At 39.2% G+C, this 13,272-nt stretch overlaps 1 long non-coding RNA gene across 2 annotated transcripts in view; it reads left to right on the top strand.

Annotated features, from left to right (window-relative positions):
- LOC134810525 (uncharacterized) overlaps positions 1-13,272 on the top strand; it is a 381,944-nt gene that overhangs the window by 84,057 nt on the left and 284,615 nt on the right. For both annotated transcript variants that reach the window (XR_010158813.1, XR_010158812.1), the window contains exon 2: positions 9,053-9,186. This is a non-coding gene — a long non-coding RNA (uncharacterized LOC134810525). The remainder of the gene's footprint in view (positions 1-9,052; positions 9,187-13,272) is intronic.

The raw sequence follows: 13,272 nt of genomic DNA, 5'->3' as shown, positions 1-13,272 counted from the left end.
GCAGGACAAACCTATACACTGGATTTGGTTGTTGTGTCTCTTAAATATATTTTAATCTGTAGCTTCCCTTTCCCACTGGCTTTTTTCCTTGCAATTTATTTGTTTAAAAAACTAAGTTATTTGCACTGTAGAGTTTGCCACATTCTGAATGTATTAATATCTAATAAAATGATACATCTAGGGGACCATATTTAATAACTGTGAAACCATTAGGTGAAAGGCCAACAGGAAATATTCTATTGGATAAGGCTGATGATCCTGGAGCCCTCTGGGCAATCCTACCATCCCCGAACAATCTGATGTGTACATTACCTCCTAGAGTGAATTCTTACCCAAAAATTTAACTTGAAACTGATTGAGCCTATAGTTCTCAAAACCACTTTATAGAAAATACAAGGGACAGAAAAGAAAATCACATGATAGGCTCCCCCCACTTATTTTAACGTAGCAAGCATTTATTTAAAATTTCCTTGGTTGCTCTGTTATTAACAGGCAGTATATTGTGATGTTTTCTCCAAAGGTTACTGAGGACTAAGGTGTATTTACTCCTCACTAAATGGACTCAGACTGCTGTAATTTTGTGGTTCTTTTGCCTGGTTTTTGTAGATTTTAATCTACTTCTAATGAGGACTGACTGTACTGTAACAATTTTCACATGCCTCAGTGACCTTCCTTCTTGGTCTTCTTCCTCCACCTTGGCCCCTGCCCACAGGTTTTTTTCCATTTTACTATGGATTGAGAAACCGAACATTGATCCTTGTAAAACCTGTAAAGGTTAAATAGCTCTCAGTGAAAGCTAAATAAAGGCTTCTATTAGTAAACACACAAATATTAGTGACAGGACTTTAGCAAGAATCATTGAGATTTTTGACTTTTTTCCTGTCTGAACAGCAGAAGCATCTGGATAGATGAGATATAACCCCGGTGTTGCTAAACTGATCACGTTGGATAGAAAGTTCAGTCATAACATGCAACAGTAAGCCTTAGCTGTGCATAGGAAAGGTGGAAAAATTCCGAGTTAACAAAACCCAGGAGCACACACAATCCTGAAAATCCCACAGGAATGTAACCTAGATGAGATCCTTAAGGATAAACAAATGCCACATTTCACTTCCTGACAGGTCACATTCTATGGGTCCTGCTCGGCCATTCTGTGTGTCTCTTGTTGGCAGCACCTTCTTCTTAAAATATCCTCTTCCTTTGGATTCCATGACCTGACATTCTAATTTTCTCCCACCTCTTGGGACTCTCCCCAGTCTCTTTCCTGGCTCATTCTCCTCTTGCTTACCATTAAATATTGGAGAATTTCAAGGCTTGATACACTGCCCTCTTCTCCTTCACATTCTACACCCTCCCTCCGTGACCTCGTTCGTACTCATGGTTTCAATTATTATCTATATGCTGGTGACTCTTAAATTTATATCTCCAGCTTAGGCTCTCCTCTGAGCTCCCAATCATAAATCCCATGGCCTATTCCACATCTCGACTTGGCCATCTCACAGCACTTCAGACTCTGCATGTCCAAACACTGAACTCATGCCTTCTTCCTCAAACCCATTCCTCCCCCAGCATTCCACCTCAGTAAACAGCAGCGCCATCCAAGATGAGCAAATCAGACACTTGGCAGCACCCTGGACACCTCCCTCCCGCTCACTGCCATATTCAGTGAATCAGTGAAGTGCTGTTAATTCTCATTTCCAAATCTAGCCATGTCTCTTCATCTTCACAAATGCCACCGTAGTCCGAGCTCTCACAGTCCCATTCCTGGGTTACCTGGAGAGCTTCCTACTCTCCCCACATCCTCTCTGTGTCCAACCTATTCTGCAGCCAGGAGCCTTTAAAAATATATATAAATCTGCTTATAACTTCATCATCTTCCCAGTGCCTTGAAAAAAAAAACAAAAATCCTGGCTTACATGGACCTGTGTTATCTGGGTTCTACCTCCTTCACCAGCCTCATTTCACAACCCTTTTCTTGTTCTCTGGGATCTACTCATCCTGGTCCTCAGGTCAGGCCTCAGGACCTTTGCACAGGCAGTTGCCTCTGGTAGGATTGCTTTCTTCTCTTGACCTGGTTAATTTCTATATGTCTTTCTGAACTTACTTCTTTTAGGAAGTAAAAGAAGTACTTTTACCTTTTACAGACTACCAGCTGCTGGTAGGTCTTCCTAATGTCATGTTCACAGACCTCATTCTTTATGATTGAATCAGCTTTACAGGTGAGGAAACAGAAATGTTAAGTAACTTGCTTGGGGGTCCAGGTAGTGGCTTTGTGAAAACACACAATGGATCATTTTCACTTTAATAGCAGCTACATCTCTTGTCAACGACTAGAGTTCTGTGTCAAGTTTTGGTTTCTAAATGATGTGTAGATGCTGGAATGAGTTGAGAGAAAAGAAACAAGCTAATTAAAGCGTAGATGAGTAGGACCTTTGAAGAAAGAGCAAAGGAGGTGGGGATTGTTTCATATGGTGTGGGGACATGGGAAGAAAACCGGATTTAGAGTTTTCAAGTTTGGGGAGGTTATTAAAGCAGAGATGGCAATAAAAATACTTTTTGACTGGCCATGGGGTACAGAAGATGATATTTCTCATCTCTATAAAGATGAGAAATTGTAGCTGGAGGGGGTTTGGTTTCACAAAAGAAAGGGTGATTAAAGATTTGAACAAGACACAGAGTTAGTTTCTAGAATGTCTTTTTGCAGATGTGGTTAAAAACAGGATCAATAGCCTTCTAATTCACCTGGTGGCTCAGGCATTGACCTATTTCAGGCAGGGAGCTGGGCCTGCTGACCTCCTGAGGTTGTTTTGAATGAATGACTGACTGACTGAATGAATGAATGAATGAATGAGAAAGTGAACCTTGCCATCTGTCACAGGCTAGATTGTGCCTCTGCCCTGCCTGGCATGGAAAAAGAAATATTGAGTGGCATGCGTCCTTAAGGTTTCCCCAGCTGATCACACTCAGTTGGCCTTATCTGCCACACAGGTGTTTCCATTTATTGCTGATAAACTGTCGGCTGAGAGTCAGCTTTGGGGTAAGAGGTGGGGGAATGAGTGGAGGAAAGGGTAATACCCCAGATGTTTTCCAAGAAGACGGGAGAAAGTTATTCCTCAGTACTAATACATTTCGTCATCCTATCTGCCTGCAGATGTTAAATTTGGGAACACTTCCAGGTTCTCTTTTTGCTCTTAAAATAAGTTGTGTATTTAAAAACATCCAGGACCCAGTCTTCCCTGGGGATGTATCTCTTTTGCATATGGATGAAGCTTTGGGGACTTAAGAGGATCCTAAATTTTACTGGCTATGTTTCTTGCAGCCTCACCAGTCCTGTCAGGTTTCTCTGTCAGAAACCAGGAAAAATGAAAATAATCAGAAGTGCCAATTACTGAGTGCCTACTGTGTGTCATACAAAATTAAATCACCATGGCAATACTGCAAGGGCCGTATTAACATCCATTTTACCCTTGGGGAGTTCACCCAAAGATTGTCATTTCTCCAAGTTCACAAAAGTGCTAAGTAGCCAAACCTGGTTCAAACCCAGGTCTGTGTAACTTCAAATAATAATGGCAACATTTTGAGAGCTTTCTAGTGTCCCAGTCACTCATTAAATCCTATGGAGGAGGCACTATTAGGTCCTTTTGAAGGTAAGGAAACTGAGGCATAGGTCATACAGCTAGTAAACGCAGAGTAGAGAGTCAAAGCCCCAGCAACCTGGCTTCAGAGCTTATGACCCTGTACTGATTTCCATCCCCTTTCAACACTGCATAGAGAACTTGGGTTGCCTGGATGCAAGCTTTAGTTAAATGATCTCAGCTTCGGTATCTCGAGTAAGAAACCTTTCTTCCCTGTGTTGTCTTATCTTTCCATTGATCTTCTGTTGTGGGAGCAGCTGCAGGCTCCCCACCCTGTGAGAGCTTTCGTGTGCCAAGTCATTGGCTACAGGTGGCAAAGTTGTGGCTCCAGTTCAAGTCTCTCCCCTGGAGCTGGATGTTCCAGAAAGGACACTCAGTTCTTCAGGGCTGTCTCTGTGATCCAGGCTTTGATCTGGGAAAGGTTGCGCCTCATTGCAGAGTTGAAGCTATCTCCCTGCTTTGTTTACACGAACGCCCTTCCAGGACTCTGTCTGCTTTTGGGGTGGAAGTGCCCTGCCAAAAACTCCAGCTCTCCATGCTGGCTGTGTGGCCAGCATACCTCCTGCCTTTTCAACGATTCCTCTGCCCTGGACAGAGAGCGGTGTCTCATAACAGTTTGGAAACTACAAAAGTTTCCCTGGCAGGATGAATGATTGACTCGGCAACATGTTCTTGCCTTTTGGAGTTGCCCTCCAATTTTTCCAGGCTTGATTCTGTAAATCATTTCATCTTGTAAAAATACTGGGCTGTGAGCACGGATGATCTCAAAGGTGAGGATTATTTGAAACTCCATTTGAAAATCTATCCTCCTTTCAACAGATTATTCTTGTGAATAAAAATTTTCTTGTGAGCATGCCAGTACACAGGTAGTTCTAGGGCCTTTGAGAGGAAGTAGAATACGCTTCTGCTCCAAGAGGCTTTGGAAGAAGTAACTTGTCTATATATTGACAACTAATTTATCATCGAAAACATTAGGCCTGCTCTCTGCAAGTGCTCCTGGGAGGTGTTGGGGAATTAAGTGGGGAAAATTCGGAAATGTTTTGAAAGATATGTTAAACCCATAAACCTGAAAATGTCATTTAGAATATTCTGTTGCTTTCTGCCAACCCGAGGAGATGGAAATCTGTGGTTTTCAAGATAGATTAAGGTTATGTAACTCACAGAGTTGGAAGAACATTTTGGGCAATGATTTGAATTATTGCTTGTTGTAGTTTTTGCTCATTTTTCCCTTTTTCCAACAATGAGAGAGAATCGGTTGAAGGCAGGCTGTGACAGAGAAGGTCCAACAACCATAAGTTGATGGATGATATCAGAGAGGAAGCTTCTTTGACATCTCTGCTCTTCTTTAACTTGCTGACCAAAGAGTAGCCCATGTGCAATTGCCATATGCTTTTGAAATGAACATTCATGAATATTAGAAATTATCTTGCTGATTTTTGGAGTGAAGGCAAATGTGCCTACTTTTCAGCCATACTTAGGAGACCTAACTCATTTTTTAGAGTATCTACAATTTAGTTTGATCCAATGAGTTAAAAAAAATGTACCCAAATATTCGGTTTAAAATTTTGTTTTAGATATGAAATCCTTTCATCAAGCTATACTCTAGAAAGGTAATTTCATAAAGTATATTTGTAATGTTATAATGATTAAAACTGATCACAAAGTGATATAAATGGATTAGCTTGGGGAGAGAAAAGAAGACCTGAAAATCTTCTATATGTTTGTGAAGCATTAAAAAAAATGACATTCCATTTAACTCTCACAAAATTTTTTCTTTTTTGCCGATGAGGAAACAGAAGCTGGGATATGTGAGTAAACATTTCCAAGGTCCTGCAGCTAATCAATGGTGAGCTTGTGAAGAAACCCATAGCTTTCAAACTCTGAAACTGATGCTCCTTAGATTCACCAGGCTACCTCACTTACTAACTAAGTGAAATCATCATGGAGGGCTCCTTGTCCACCTCTTTGCAATGACCCTAGGGATCTGAGACATACCTACCTCTCGACAAAGGCAATAACATCATATCTAGGAGGGGCAGTAGATTGATTCTTGAATTAGGCTGCTTGAGCTAGTACTCTCGCTCTGCTGTTCACATGCTATGTGGCTTGGGGGCAAATTACTGAAACTCTTTGTACTTCAGTTCCCTAATCTGTGAAATAAAAAAAAAAGTGTGGATAATACATATACCCAACTCATAGGTTTTGTGAGAATTAAATGAAATGGCAAGTGGTTTGCCTAAGGCCTGGAAAAAATAATTATTCAATATGTCTATACATTTTCTCATTTTATTTGGAGCTTGCATTATGTTTAGTTATTAATTTCTTTAGCAGAAAGCCACCTAGAAAAAAGCATGCAGGTTTCTTATGAGAGGAAAAAATAAACGCTTGTGAGCACAATTAGATATAGCAAGGAAGACGTGGGTAACCCGGTCTGGGAGAGCATTGGTAAGGTGGCTGATCATGCTTTCTTGTTTTTGTTTTTTCTCAAACAAATTAGAGATTCCAAATTAAGGAGCAAGACTAGAACAAAGGTGAAAATTGTGAAAAATTTCTGTGAAGCCCAATGCTCTATAGTAACCAGTTAGCAAAAAGCTATTCAGGAGAAAGGAACTAGACTAACGCAATGTCTTTTTGCTATAGCTAATTCAATCACTGTCATTACCACCAGCATATTTTCAGAAAAGAGAATATTTAAAAGACTGAATTCTGTTAAAAGTTGGGTACCATATAGTCTCAAAAGTGAGCTATGAAATCCTGTCCCAAGCCAGAAAAAACAAGTTCACCATCTTGCGAGAGTATTCTAAAAAAAAAACTTTTTAAAATCTGTTTCTTACTAATTATTTGATTTACATCGAACATTTTGAATTTTCCATTATGTGAAGGGTCTAAAGTCTTTTGCCAAGGGCAATGAAAATGGTGGGAAGGAAAAAAAAAACACAAAACACCCTTTGTATAAATTTCACCAATTTCTGCACAATTAGAATACATATTAGTTTTTCTTGCATCAATAGAAAACATGCTGATGGAGGGAATCCATTCTGGATATGTCAAAATAGGACCTTTCCCAAACAACTCAGACCATTTAAAATTGCTCCTTAAAATAGAAGCTTATTTTTGCCCTTAAGATTTTGCTGTTCAGGGGTGGAGCTCCTGACCATGCTCCCTCTGCAATGCTGCATTTCAGGGACATTTTATTTAGCATTTTACCTTCAGTGGTGACAGCATCCCTTGCTATTTGGGAGGTGGGGTGGGATTAATGACAATAAAGGTTAGCCCTTCCTGATCTCCGTGGGGGCCATGTTGTCTCAGTTTTGATCATTTCCCCCAAATTAAGATTTCTGCATAACCCCCCCGTGTCTGTGTTTGGCTGGCAGTTTTATGGCTGACCAAATTGTGCACTGGCCGCTGTTCTGGTTGGCTGAATGTTTATACAGGCTGTTAATCAGATTGGGGAGGGGGCTGTGGATATGGGGACTGTCTGTGAGCCGGAGCGGTCCTGTTTGCTGTCGTGTGCAAGGGCCTGCACTTTGTTACTACAAATTACATAATGACATGTTACATTTCAAAGTGTATTTTTACTTCGGGGAAAATTAAACCAATAAACAAACAACCCTGGTGGAAAAAAAAAAAAGAAAAAATAAGATCCCTGGTTTCCAGATCTTCCTCTTCGAAAAGGTTCTTAATTAAATTGTAGCTATAAACAAATCTTTGTTTTATTGCAAAGAGAGCAATTGTGTATAAAAGCTATTTTTAAAAATTAGGATGTGAACATTTGCCGGACAAGGGTCTGGTCCGTGTTACGTATTTTATGATCTGCACAAAATGAAAAGGCAAGCTTGTGTGGTGATGGTAGATTTTCAATTTTTGATTGTTAATCCCTCTCAAATGTTGCTCCTGCCTTGCTTGAATAGAGCCTGTAAACACAGGAATTACCTTAATTTTTCCAGGTACTGATTCAAGCAAAACTGCTTAGCATAAGCATGAACTTGCTGACTCTGAATTTTTAGTCATGTAGAAAATCAGTTCTTTTCTTCATACTATCTGCATTTTAGGAACTTTGAAATTGTTAAAAAACAGAACAAAACCAACCCTCTAACTCAACGTCCAAAGTTTTCACTGCACCCTTATGCGTGCAACATTAATTCTTTTCTGTAAGCTGTTGAAATTAAGCATATGTTCAGGATCCAAGATTATAATGATACTCCTTCGTGTAGTAGTTACACTCATATATTTTTCAAATATGTGTGTATGTACTCGTACAAATTTTTTTTTGGAATAAACTACATTATCAAAAGAGAATGTGTTTTCACTCTCTTCTCTCTAGTTGAGTGGAGTCCTGAGAGTAAGGACACCTATTAAGCTGCATTTTGTATGAGTTATTTGATCAAATCAATTCTACCCAAATCTGCTGTTATCAGAACCATTTGGCCCGGAATTCCTGGGTTTGTTCAGGTGTTTGGCTGCTACTAGGAACAGCAGCAGCCCAGGAAATGGCTGGGTGAAAGAGGGCCCCTATTATATTTTAAAAACACCCGATGATGCTCACATTTCTTAGGCAAAATTACGATGTGACTTACAATAATTTATCAGTACAATCCACAAAATGAGAAATCACAAGATGAAATAGACAGTCTAAGTCTTCCTGTTCAGTTTATTTATTTTTAAATTCAGGATGTTTTAAAAGAAACCTTTTCCCCTTAAATCTTAGAAATAAATAAAGGGGTTTTGAACCTTCAGTTAAAATGTCAGATTTCAGCAATGAATGGAAAAAAGAAAGGGTAGCAAAGTAAAGGACAGATACATAGTGGAGATTTTTGTGACTAAAAAGGGATCATTTGAGGCAATGCTTTTTGCTGGCAAAGAATGCTTTCCCTATCTCATCTTGGATTCTTGACAGTTCTGTTTGAATAATTAGCTTGGATTACTTTATTACTTATGATGGTATTCAACCCTGTCCCAAATTGACCTTCCACTTTTCAAGTGGTTGTGTTTTTGACTTCTGTTTGGGACATTCTGATGGGGCTTGACCTTGACTTTACAGTGAGCAGAAAAGACCACCAGATTTTTTCACTGCTGCTTGAGCTTACTTTCACAACTATCAGATAAAGAACAGCCCAAGGTGAAGAGTCAGATATTAATTCAGGGCTTTCATTCTATGAATGACTAATCCAATAAGAAAGAAGATTTCCATCCAAGGAATAGTCTAGGAATTGTCTAATAAATGAAGATATGCCCATGAATAGATAAGATGCCTTCATCCTTGTTTTGTGCTTTGCCAGCATGTGAAGTACAGATGGAGAAAGGGTACAACATAGCTTGTTGAATGAATGAGTAAAAATAGGCAATGTATAATAACAAGTATAACACGAGGCCTTTCCTTTTCATTCTCTTGGATTGAATGCTCTCAATTTCCCCAGGTTGACAACTTCTTTCCTCTGCCTATGTTGCCATCCATGTCATGGTTTGTGTCAAGACTCTAGGAGAAGTCTACCATCAGCACCACAGCTACTGTGCACAAATCCAGAATGCCAGACTGAAGTCAGAAGGAAAGGTAAAAGTCCAATTCTTAGATGGCAATTCAGACTTAGAAAACAGAATGAGAAAAAGCAGTGGTGTCCATCTCTCCTCAACGATGAATTCATGTCTTAAAATGTATCTGCATCTATTTCTTTCTGTCTACCATCCATCCATCCATCCACCCATCTTTCCTTCTTTCTTCTTTCTCTTTCTCTCCCTCCTTCCTTCTCTTCCTTCGTTTTCATAAGTAAAACTAGTACTAATGCAGAAGTCTGAAATTAGACTTTAAAAATGAGTACTACTCTTTTTTTCCCCCTTTTTGAGAGAGCTGGTGATTTTCTTCCTTGCTTGGCATTAACTGTCTTACTGTCTTATGATACTTATCTTTAATGTGGCATATCAGAGAACCTCTTTGAAAATGTTACGGCTTAATGCGGCTCAGGGAAATAAAAGCCCACTTTAAGAAAGCCAAAATAAAGCTTTCTGATACGGACTTCACAATTAATTTTTGAGAAGGTCCACTTTCATATGCAAGCAAATCTGTTTAGAAATGTTTTAAATTTTAAAGCATGAATACACATATAAAACTCATTTATGTGTTTTTAAATGCTGTTTAAAATTTTAAAGCATATATAGAGAGCAAGAGAGGGTGCTCAATATGCATCATAATAGCATGAGAACTGAAAAATAAAAGTTTACTTGCAAACTTAACCGGCTTTGCAATGCAACAGACTAAACAAGTCACATTTTATACAATGTATATGTTTATAATATGAGTGCAGCATGCCAATGTGCTATTTAGATCATTGTCCTGGTTGAATGAACAAGCTCACAGGTTCACCATTTAATATTTGTTCTCTTAAAAACATGAAACTTGTTTTGAAAATACCGGCTTAAATGGGCATTATTAAGTCTTTATCAGTTCTAAGCATTTCAGCCTTTTGCATCCAGAAATTTCTCAATCTGACAGAATAAGAAATGCATTTACATGGCCTAAGCTCTTAAATTGTCCCTTTCAATTAATGCCCCATCATGGAGCAATCTGGAAACCATTACTCAGTAACTCTTCATTATAATTGCTTGCAGCTGAGTATCCAGCCCTTGGTAATATAAGAATAAAAGAAAACTCAGTTAGTAACAAGTGCAATTGATTCCATTCAGAATTCCCTTGGTGCTTTGCCATGTTTGGCCTGCATAAGAGGAAACACGAGGGTTTTTTTTTTTTTCTTTTGGGGCCAGGAAATGAATTGGCAGACATAAGATGGTTTGTGTGGTGTGCGCCTTCATTTTTCAGCTGGTCCTTGTTAAAAATGAGACGGTGGGACTCCTGCTTTCTTCCCCACTGGCTACATTTTTTTGGAGGGCTTTTCTGGTAATAGATAAAACCACAAAACTTCAATTTGCTGCAAACTAACAGCATCCAGAAACTGTCACCTTCTGTAGCCGTGGCCGATCCTGGGACTTACTACTGCTAAGGAGTGGGCTTTAGAATTTTATTCACTTCTACCTTGGTCCTGACTTTATGAGAGCAGAGTCCCTGGTGCATTCTCTACAGGTGGAGAGTGTTTATGTGTTTGGAGGCTATCAATCACCAACTCAAGAAATGTAAAGATCTAAATTATGATAGATGAAAATGTGAAAATGTGATGTGGTAAACTAACCACCCCCACAACCATGTTCCCCCTTCCTGCCCATGCAAATCAAGGACCTGGCTTTTAAAAATGGTGAAGGGAAATGTTCTTATCACCCATTCCTGTCAGAGATGATGCAGCTCATTGCTGATGCTGAGATCCAATGTCCAGTGCCTGAGTACCCCTGGATTCTGAGCACTAGGGGCTGGACTGTGGAGACCATCAGTTCATAACATCCTGTCCCTGCTCCCTGCTGTAGATGACTGAGACCAGGTAACAAGGACACTTAACTTCATAAATTAAAAATGTGTAAATTATAAAATACATTTTTAATTGTAGAATGAATTGATGTTCAGCAAAGAAAAGTTGAATGTAATAAAACTCTCATTTATTTCCATTATTTGCTTTCATCATCAAAGGAAAAAAAGCATCTCTCTGAAGTTAAATGGCATTTCATTTTGTTAATTGTAGAAAGAAGATTGGAAAAATCTCCCATGACCAAGGAAAATTGTGAAAAATATTTCTGATATTTTGTCTATGCATTTTGTTTTTGAGGGTGTTTTTTATATTAGTGTGACTATTTTGTATTTCCTACCCTGTTGCAAACTTTTTAAAAATTGCTCTTACAGTTATTACTAAGTATATGATTTAAAATCCCTAATTAGGGTTCTTAAACAAGGGAGAAGCACTCTCATACCCCTAGAACAAGATGAACAAAAGAAGGAGGAAAAATCTTGACCTCCATAAGATCCAGGATGGCACGTGCAAGGCACTGACACAGCATCTGCCGGCATCACTGACTCTCCTGGACCCCAGAAGCCCAGTTCCCCAGGCTCTGAAACCCTGCAGCAATGAAAAGGAAGCACAGGCAAACCATAAGGAAGATAATTTTTCTACTAAAAAATAAATAGAAATGCATCCTTAGAGGCAGGTTTCATGAGGACACAGAGAATCCGGTTTTGTGTGTGCCTGATTTCGTTTTTCTGTCAAAGAGATACAAAACAATCAACTGAGTTATCTTGAACTTACAAAGATTAAAAATAATCAACTCCTGTTACTATTTTCAATTTTCCCCCCATTTTACTTCTTTAGGTATGAAGAAATATAGCCTATTAAAACCTGGATTAATAAAAACCTTTCATTAACTTTTAGAAGGTGTGTGATAACGAAATCAGTGTATGTCCAATAACCTTGTCCAGTGACTATGAATTCAGGCCAATTAACTAGTGATTCTCAACCTTGGGATGAGTTTGGGGGTGGGAGTGGGATGGAGTTGAAGCCTACACTTAGTAAAGAAGATGTATCTAGTAGTGTAGATGTCTATGTTTGAAGTAATCAAACTCCAAACTCTGGGGGACTCTGGTCCATGCCTTTAGCCAAAGGCCACATACATACATGTATGCATGTGCGTACATACGTGTATGCATGTGCGTACATACGTGTATGCATGTGCGTACATGTGCATACAGCCACAGGCATGTCCTCCAATCTTCCTTATGAAGGCCTCCTTGATCCTTTAATGGAACCCATCATGGATGGGTCATATTCCTTCATAAGTCAGGCAGGCCTGTCTGCCCAGTTATCTAGGCTGTTTACAGGACCCTTTCTTTGTTTCAGATTTTCAGCACTTTTATTCAAATCCTCTCTTCTTGTCCTCCTGAGGACAAGCAATTCTCCCATTTCCAATCAATCAACAGATCTTTCTTGAGGTCTGATTGAGAGGAATTTTCCACAGTTGTCCAATGCTGCTGTTTAGTAATGTCTGTGGCCAGGCTTCCTAAGAACAAATTCTTGGATTTGAATGACTTCAAAAATCTTCTTTCAATGAACATTACATCTAATAATGTTGAATAATTTAAACTGCTGAGAAAAGACCATAGTTTTATAAGGAGATGAGGTAGATTCTTACTTTCCACCATAGATTGAATTTATTTTATCTGTATTCCTAGTTATATGTTCTTATTTTTACTTTTATCTACTTATATTTTTATAGACAGAGTCTCACTCTGTTGTCCAGTAGGTGCAGTGGTTCTCACAGGAGGCCATAGCTCACTGGCTTCAAGAGATCCTCCTGCCTCAGCCTCCCAAAATGTTGGGATTATAGGCATGAGCCACTGCTCCTGGTCTCTAGTGATATGTTCTTAATGAGGATTATTTCATTTTACTACCTCACACAGAAGTCCTATGACCAGGAAATGTACAAATGGACAAGAAGAGCATATCAATAATAGCTGGCCCTCAATTATTTGTAGAGAGGTAGACTTACAGAGGTTGCAAAGTGAAGTCCCCATGGACATCCACCATTCAGTGTGTCTGGGTTGGCCAGCAAAGTATTTTTGAAAGCATGAATTAATTTTCATCATTGGAGAATGGGATAATTCATATGGGAACATTTTCCCCTGCTTCTCTAGAAAATCAATGGATCTAGCAACAGTGGCCCCCCATTTGGCCTGGCAGTGATGAATGGATGTTGGGGAGTGGTGGCCCCT

This window comes from Pan troglodytes, chromosome 6 (assembly GCF_028858775.2).
Source record: "Pan troglodytes isolate AG18354 chromosome 6, NHGRI_mPanTro3-v2.0_pri, whole genome shotgun sequence".
NCBI classification, from domain to species: domain Eukaryota; kingdom Metazoa; phylum Chordata; class Mammalia; order Primates; family Hominidae; genus Pan; species Pan troglodytes.
Note: the sequence above shows the minus strand (reverse complement) of the source record. Positions and strands in the feature narration are given on the sequence as shown.